Raw genomic sequence first — 8,527 nt, 5'->3', positions numbered from 1 at the left:
AGGGAACAGTCTGGGTTTATGGATTTACATTTCCACGCTTCTGCTCAGGAGGAATTTCTGTCCCCAAGGAAGGAATGCAGCTCTGGGCACCTGGGGCAATGCGGGGCACAACCCCCTCCAACGCTGGCCCACACAGGGGAGCTGAGTGCACTCAGCAAAAAGGAAATTCAGAATAAAAGTATAAAACTAAAGGTTAGCAAATAAGTGATCTTTCCTACAGATCTATGAAATACAGGTACATGCAAACTCCCAAGTGGCTGTGTATATTTGAGGGGCAGGAAACAGAGAGCTGTGTAATGAAAACAGCACCACATTTCTGATTGTCCCTCTCTGCCTGAGAAGGGGAATCACAGGAGTGCTCCTGCACTAGCAGGCAGGGTACAGCACAGACATTGCTGCCCAGGGCCCAGAATAATTTGTCTAATTCAGCTCTGGCACCACATTCCCAAGCAGGAGCTCCCAATCCTCCCTCTGCATTAGGAGATGTGCATTCCTTCCTCCAGCCACTGCAAGATTTCCTCCATAAACCCATCCTGCTATAAATACAGCCCTGGCTCTCTCACTTACTGCTTGTTGGAGGACATAAAATAACAACTTGCCTTGCACTTTAAAACCTTGTTTATAAAACATCTTCATAAAGCCACTCAAAGGCACATCTGAAATACAATCATGGCCGTTGCTCCCCATCATGCCAGCCCTACAAATTGATTCTTCTTTTTTAAATTAAAGCCATCGACGACAGCAAGGCTGCTTTGTGGCACTTCACAACTTGGAGTAAAATAAGCCTGCCAGCACTTATTGATTCACAGCCACTCTGGGCTGTGCTGGCACCTACCTGGGCATTCCATACAATTAAAGAGCCCAGCCCAAATTACGGCATTGGGTTTTAATCACTGCAATATCCAGCGGCTGACAAGGCTTTCAGCAGCATTCAAAGTGGGCAGGATGCTGACTGTGTATCCGTGGGCTGCTCCCAGCCAGGCAGGCACTGGCAGGGACATCTCTGTCCCAGTCGCCTTAATCAGAGAGACTGGACTTTTATGGCTCTGCTTTTGAGGTCTGTGGACACCAAAACACCCTCAGATTTTCCTGTTTTTCCAGGCAAGGCCTTCATTAAAGCAATTTGCTGGTAACCGAAGAGCTGCAATGGTTTACAGAGACTTTCAGACAGAAATTTGGGTGCCTTCATGGTTTTAAAGAGCTGGCAAGATGGAGGTGCCCAAAAAATTTGGGGTTTAGTCCTTTGCAGCTTTCCTTTTTTGTTGGGTTGCTTTGGGGGGTTTTTTCTGGTTCTGAATAACCTAAACATTGCTCATTTTTTAGCCGAGAGAATTTTCCCATTTTAACATTGACTTAATTATGGAAACCCAGAATGGTTTGGTTGGGAGGGACCTTCAAGCCCATCCTATCCCACCCCTGCCATAGGCAGGGACACCTTCCACTGTCCCAGGCTGCTCCCAACCTGGCCTTGGGCAGTTCCAGGGATCCAGGGGCAGCCACAGCTTCTCTGGGAATTCCATCCCAGCACCTCCCCACGCTCACAGGGAAAAATTCTTTCCCAATATCCCATCTATCCCTGCCCACTGTCAATTTAAAGCCATTCCCCCTTGTCCTATCACTACCCTCTTTAATTTATCAATTAATTAATTACTGGTTTTGAATAATATTTTGCATTTTGCTAACTCAAGATAGACTTTTTAAAGTCTAAACTTTAAAGTCTAAACAAAGCACCATTTTAAAAAGAAAAATTGGAACTTTTCTTTGGTTGGATACTAAAACATGAGGGTTTTTTCCTCCAAAAAACCCACATTTCCTTCTGTTTTTCCCTTGTAATACATCTATTTTTGCAGAGAACGGGTGCTGCCAAATCCTTCTAACCAGATTTCCCCAGATCTGTGTTTCCCAGAGCTGTTGAAGCCAAAAGAGGCACCAAAATGCTCTTGGTGTGATGCTGTGGTTGTGTTTTGTCCCTCAGGATTTTTGGGCTCTGGACTTGTCCCCTCAGGGTGGGAAAGATCCAGGAATAACCCCCCCAAAACACCCCCTGTTCTGGGAGCCAAAATTTGGCTGATTGCCCTGAGCTGTTGTTTCCTCCCTCTACGCGACAACTGTTGAGTGGAAATAATTTGAACGTAGAGAATGAAATTAGTTCGAAAAATACCCACAAATATCTGCTACATAATTTTTTAATTCTTTAAAGATTAACAGATGAGAAGTGATTAATTCAAGCTTTGCTTTGCAGATGATCTCTCAGGCCTCACAGCGTACATGCACAGTCAATATTTTGCAAATGTTTTGATTAATAAATCTTTATATAGCCCACTGCAACTTTGTAGATTTAAATTGATGCTTGCACTCTGCATACTGATTTTCCCTGCATGGTTTCCTGACTCAGCCTCGTTAGTCCAAAGGAAAGAAAACAAAATAAACACTGCTGAGCACCAAATATTTCATTTTCACCACATAAGGTATAAAACCCTTTGGAAGCCACTGTGTTCTAGGCAGAAGGTGCCACCACTGCCCCAGGCAGCTGTCCCCACCTCCAGCCCAGTCTCCCCAACACTGTCCCTGGATTTTTTCTGGGCTATCAGCTCCTCCCACAGCAAGAAAAAATAAAAGAAGGTGGGGATCACTCTCTTCTCCCAGGGAGCAGGGACAGGACGAGGGGAAACGGCCCCAGGCTGGGCCAGGGGAGGCTCAGGGTGGACATCAGGAGGAATCTCTCCATGGAAAGGGTGCTCAGGCCTTGGCAGGGGCTGCCCAGGGAGGTTTGGAGTGCCCATCCCTGGAGGTGCCCAAGGAAGGGCTGGAGGTGGTTTTCAGTCTTCAAGGACTGGGCACAGCTTGGGCTGGATGATCCTGGAAGGCTTTTCCAGCCTCAGTGATTCTGGGATTCTGGGATTCTCTTCACACTCTTAGGTTAAGCATCTCACCTTTAATGCTGGAGCAGAAGTTTGTTCTTGCTTTGCTATTTGCTTTGAGTTTTGTTTAATGCCACAAGCACGGAGCGATTCACAGCCTGGCTGGAAGAGCTTCCAAATAACCCTGGGCCTGGTGGAGGCACCATGGGCTGAGCTCGCCCTGGGGCGATCTGGGCTCCTGATCCCACTCCCTCCACCAGGTCTGCACAGGTCCAACCCCCCCAACCCCACCTGGACACTGTCAGAGTTGCATTGAGATAAACCCCATGATTGCATAAAGCTCATTGATAAACGTGGTCTGAGCCAAGGGACAGAGCAAGCCTCGTGAGTTGCTCCTGTTAGGGAGAGAAACCAAGCACTAAATCTCTTTGGCAGTGCCCTATCACTGGCAGGAAATATAAAAGACAAAGTGAATAAAATAAAAGAGGAAATGAAAAGGTTTTTATTTGGTTTCTCATGCACAACAGGATCACTGGAAGCCACTTTTTCTTCACGTGTGCTTCCCACAGCCTCTGATTCTCTTCCCTTCCTTTCCTGATCACATTTTCAACCCCCTCATGCATTCCTCTGGGTTGCTTCTCACCTTTTGTCCTGACATTTCTGTGAATGTTCCTGCAGATCCATATAAACCCTCAGTCTATAATCCAGGGAACTTGTGGGACAGGGAAAGTGGGTGCTGTCCTTGAGCTGCAAGGTGGCTTCGTTGTGGATCCCTGTTCCTTCCAATTTTTCTCAGTAAAAGAAGAGTTTAGCAACTCCTTTTCTTTCTCCAGACTGAACTTTGGGGTCACATCCAGTGCCTTCTCCAAAGTTTTATCTTATCCTGACACTGGATTATGGAAATACAACAGGGACCTTAATTGTACAATTAAAGCATTCCCAAAAGAATGAAGCACGCTCGGGCTACTCTGATCCTGCAAAAGGAGCCATTCTTTGTAAAGAAGCCCTCATAAAAGCACTCAAGTGCCAGAGAGGATGCTCAGTATCATTTGTTTTAGTAGTAATGGAGTAGATTAACAAGAAAAAATTTGGACCCCAGCACTGTAACTCTTGCAGCAGATATTATCATTATGTGCATTTCACATTATCGCTAATTTTGTATTCAGCATGCCAGGACCATTAATTCAGACCCAGTCTGCAGCTGAATGAGGCAGATTGCTTAAGAAAATAAACCTCTCTATTACTTTTTATAGTGTTGAAATTAATTTACAGTTCCAGTTTGTGAGAACTAAAATTGAGAATTAAAACTATATTTGGTACCTGAGATTTCTCAGAGATTAGCATTCACGAGGCAGTAAAAATATTAACTGCTTTAAATAATGCCTGCAATATTTCTAGGGTTATGAAGCATCTTCTCTTAGCTCATTTTAATTTATTTAGCATCCACCTCTCTAAGCATATTCACACCACTGGAAGATTAGAACGAGATCATTGCATTAAGAGAAATGCTATTTACAATGATGTGTAGTATCTGTATTTCCAGGGGCTTTGGAAGGCATGAAAATAAAGATTTTGATGATGTCTTTAAGGGCTCTCCTGCTGCCTTTGTGCTGCAAGAAAAGTCAAAGTTGAGGAGAATTTCTGAAGCAAAGTGGCATCGAGACAGGAGTGGAGTAAATAAAACCTTTATAGGAAAAGGGGAACTCAATAAAACACACAAACATTAGTTCTGGATTTGTCTCTGAGAATCTAAAGTGCAGATGAGAGAAATGGGGGAACCAGAGTCTTCAAGCTAAGCCAGTGGACACTGTAAAATTATGGAATTGTGGCATTGTTTGGGTTGGGAAGGGACCTCAAAGTCCATCCCATCCCACCCCTGCCATGGGCAGGGACACCTCCCACTGTCCCAGGCTGCTCCAAGCCCCAATGTCCAGCCTGGCCTTGGACACTGCCAGGGATCCAGGGGCAGCCCCAGCTGCTCTGGGCACCCTGTGCCAGGGCCTGCCCACCCTCCCAGGGAAGGATTCCTTCCCAGTATCCCATCTAAACCCACTCTCTGTTGTGGGAAGCCATTCCCTGGGTCCTGTCACTCCAGGCCCCTGTCAATAGTCTCTCTCCATCTTTCTTGTCACTTCTCCAGGCACTGGAAGTCCTCAATGAGGTCACTCCAGAGCTTCTCTTCTCGAGGCCAAATCCAATTCTCCTGGCCTTTCCTCATTGGAGAGGTGCTCCATCATGATTTTCTGGTTGTTGTTTCAGTCTCCTCCAAGAATTAACACCCATCTTTGGCTCTAAGGGTTGTGCCCCATCCAGCAAGCACTGCACTGCCAGTGAACACACCCCGTTACTTCTGGATGAAAGCATTAAAAAATCACAATTATTACCCAAAACAGGCAATAAATAATTTTGATGTTTGGACATGTGGGGCTTTTTAAACCTTCAGTGTGAGCCCAAGCCCTCAATCCTGTCAGAAATTCCCTTGGAATGAATGAAAGGCTGAGCTCCTTAAACAAGTGGTTGATACAAGCAGCTGAAGCTTAAAGAAAGCCATCACATTTCATAAGAAAATTGGATGAGTTGGCCACAGTGTCATTGCAGGATTAGGCTCTCAGTCAATAACATCTGTTCTAAAATGTCCCTTGCAGAAGGAAGAAAATAGGATTTAAATTTGAATCCATAGATTGAACAAGAGGCAGAGTGACAGAGTCAGAGCTAACAAGGAACAGTACTTCCTGTGAGGCTTTGGTAAGTTCTGGTTTGATTTGGATATTTAATGATTCAGTGAAATATCAGCTTAATTGTATTTGTCTGCAGAAAGCTCTGAGCAGCTGATCCAACCTTTTCTCACATCCTTAAACTTTGAGTTTGATCTGAGAGGCACAGTTGGAATAATTGGAAGGATATTTTGGGGAGGGAGCTGCTACAAAGATCTCCAAGCACTGTTAGGACCACGTGTGATGGGAAATTGCCTTGCAGATCTCCTGCAACAACAATTTAAAAAAAGAAAATCATTGCTTGACTATTCTTCCATATAAACATCCTTTCCTTTGGGTACCATTGGAGAAGAGATGATGTTCCCAAAGACTTTTTCGTTGCTTACATTAATAGTAATTTTTATTATCTCAAATTGGAGGGGTTTCTGTTAGGGATTTTAGGCTGAAAGCATCTCAAGCTGAGATTTTAACAGCTGAGTTCAGACTCTGAAGCACAGAAATGGCACTGCCTCAAGTTTTCGTTAAATAAAAAAAAAAAAAAAGAAAAAAGAGAAGAAAATATACTGTTCCTAATTCTGAAGGCTAAACCCCAAATGCCTGAGTGTCATTTTATGAAAATCTCCCTTACATCAGGAGTGAGTCTCCAGTGTTCCACGGCGGTGCCTTTGCAATAATGGTTTCAAATGGAAACATTTATTTTTCCCTGGTTTTTAGTAGCTATGGGAGAAGCAGGGGGCTAATTACCAATGCTGAGCTGCAAGGGTCAGATGGAGAGGAAAAAAATAAAACTAAATGTTTCTGAAAATAGGTGAAGGATCCTGCTGTGGCAAATTTGGATGATGTAGCCTGGTGCTGTGGGTTTTTTAACCCTGCAGTCTATAAGTTATAGCAGAGTTGGTGTTTTTTGAGTTGGAACTGGCAACTGCTTGTAAAGAGACACAATCAGACCTGGGGAAAAGAAGTTATTAAAAGATTGAAGGGTGATTTTCCCATTTAAAACAAAGCATATTGAAGTTTGAATATATATAACATCAGCACCTGGGAATGCAGAGGTCTCTTCACCACAGAAATCAGCAATTCAGCAGCACTGAGACCCCTTCAATGCTCTTCTTGAAGGTGGGTTGGCTGCTGCAGGAGAAGTATCCGAAATAGGTCATTGAAAGAGGAAAAGACCGAGTTTAAAATTATTTTCTTACTCTGTTATGCTTCCATGTCATCCTAAGATCCTGGCAGGGGCAACTATGTGGGGCTTCTCCCTGGCTTTTAAAGATGGCCTTGTTGTCACATCACTGTCTGGTAAAAAGGGCAAAATGAAAAAATAAAAGCCCAAATTAGTGGGAGAGTCAGAGTGAACCATTGGCCCTGAAAAGCAGAGGTATAAAATTGTTGGAAAGGAATGTGGAGATGCTCTACGAGCCCAAGCCTGGCCTGGTCTGCCTCCCTGAGATCACTGAACTTCTGCCTGCGGGAGATCTGACAGCAACTCCAAAAGTGCCTGATTAGGTGGGTTCTGACAGAGCCCAAAGCAGCAGCAGGACACCAACACAGTCATTGCAGGACATCCAAAAGCTTGGTTATCCCTTCCCTGTGTCCTTTAGGAGAGCAAGAGCAGGCGGACTTTGGCTCCAACTCCCCTGGGAGCCCTTCCCGTGCCAGGGTGAGCTGGCGTCACTGGCACAGCCTGCCAGACATAAGTGGATATTTGATTTTATCATCTTGCAGAAAGCTTTAGGACCCTTCCAGACTCCAAAGCGAAAGAGTTAAGCCCCTGCAGGAGCACCCTCCTTCCTCCCAACCAGGGATCTGCTCTTTTCCATGGGTGTCACAGCAAGATCTATTTCGTCAGACACCAGCAAGCCACGGGCAATTACTGAGCAGAGCACTGGTGGCATAAATGAGATTAAACACCCACCCACATGTACCAAGCCAAAGCAAATGGAAAAGTGGAGGAAATCAGCCCTCAGGGCACACCGGAATACAGATTGGTTTTTGTTCTTCTTTTCTGGAAAGCACTAAGTAAAAGGTCTCCTTCATTGTGATCAGTTCAGATGTAGCATCTCACCACAGCCACAGAAAGGCAGGCACTAAGAAGTTCTCAGAAGAAATAAAGAAGTTGAGAAAATCATTTTATTGCCTGACAGAAGGGGAGGCTGCCTTAATTTTGTTGTCACTGGGAGTCTAAATGTATAAGGACAGCTGCTGTGCTCAAGCAACAATGCAATCAGTTAATGCTTTCAGCAGGGAGACATTAGCTGCTTCTGCCTCCTGCCAGGCAGGGAGAAACAAAGTTTACCGAAAAAAGGGGAAAAAGGAAACTTTTAGGCATTTTTTCCTATTTTTTCCCCTGCTTTTTGTGCAAAGGGAGAGTGAGGCCCACAGCAGAACACGGAGTGCTTTCCAGGAGGTTCCCATTACCCCATTTTGGTGGTTGGTGTTCTGAATGTGCCTTGTCCGTCACATTTTCTGCAGCAAAGCCACATAATTCCAATTATTAAACAGCACATGGTAAGGAACAGAGAGAGGGTCACCAAAGCTGCTTTCCTTATTGACCAAAAAAAGATCAAACAGCAGAATGTTGACTGAGATATAAAATGAAGCCACAAAACCAGGAAGGATTTGCCCTACATAGAGCCAGAACTGGCATCAACAAAACGAAGACATGTGCTATTTTTACATCCCCAGTTTGAAGTGAAGGTAAAGGAGAACAAACAAGGAACTAAAACTCCGTGTAAACTCAACAATGCGTTTGTGCCTCGGAGCTGGAATAAGGAAGGCTCCTGCTGAAGGAACAATCTACACGTCTTACCTGTAAAAAGTTGTGTGGTGATAAAAAGGAGAATCAAAGGAGGCTTCTCTTGGAATAATGATGTGGTTTCAGGCAGTTCATGAGGAGCTGGAAAAAGAGGGAAGGAAGGAAGGAAGGAAGGAAGGAAGGAAGGAAGGAAGGAAGGA

This window comes from Corvus kubaryi, unplaced genomic scaffold, assembly GCF_017639235.1.
Source record: "Corvus kubaryi isolate FWS band 111438036 unplaced genomic scaffold, C.kubaryi_AGA036_p1.0 136, whole genome shotgun sequence".
In the NCBI taxonomy this organism is placed as follows: domain Eukaryota; kingdom Metazoa; phylum Chordata; class Aves; order Passeriformes; family Corvidae; genus Corvus; species Corvus kubaryi.
This window is presented reverse-complemented; position numbering follows the sequence as displayed.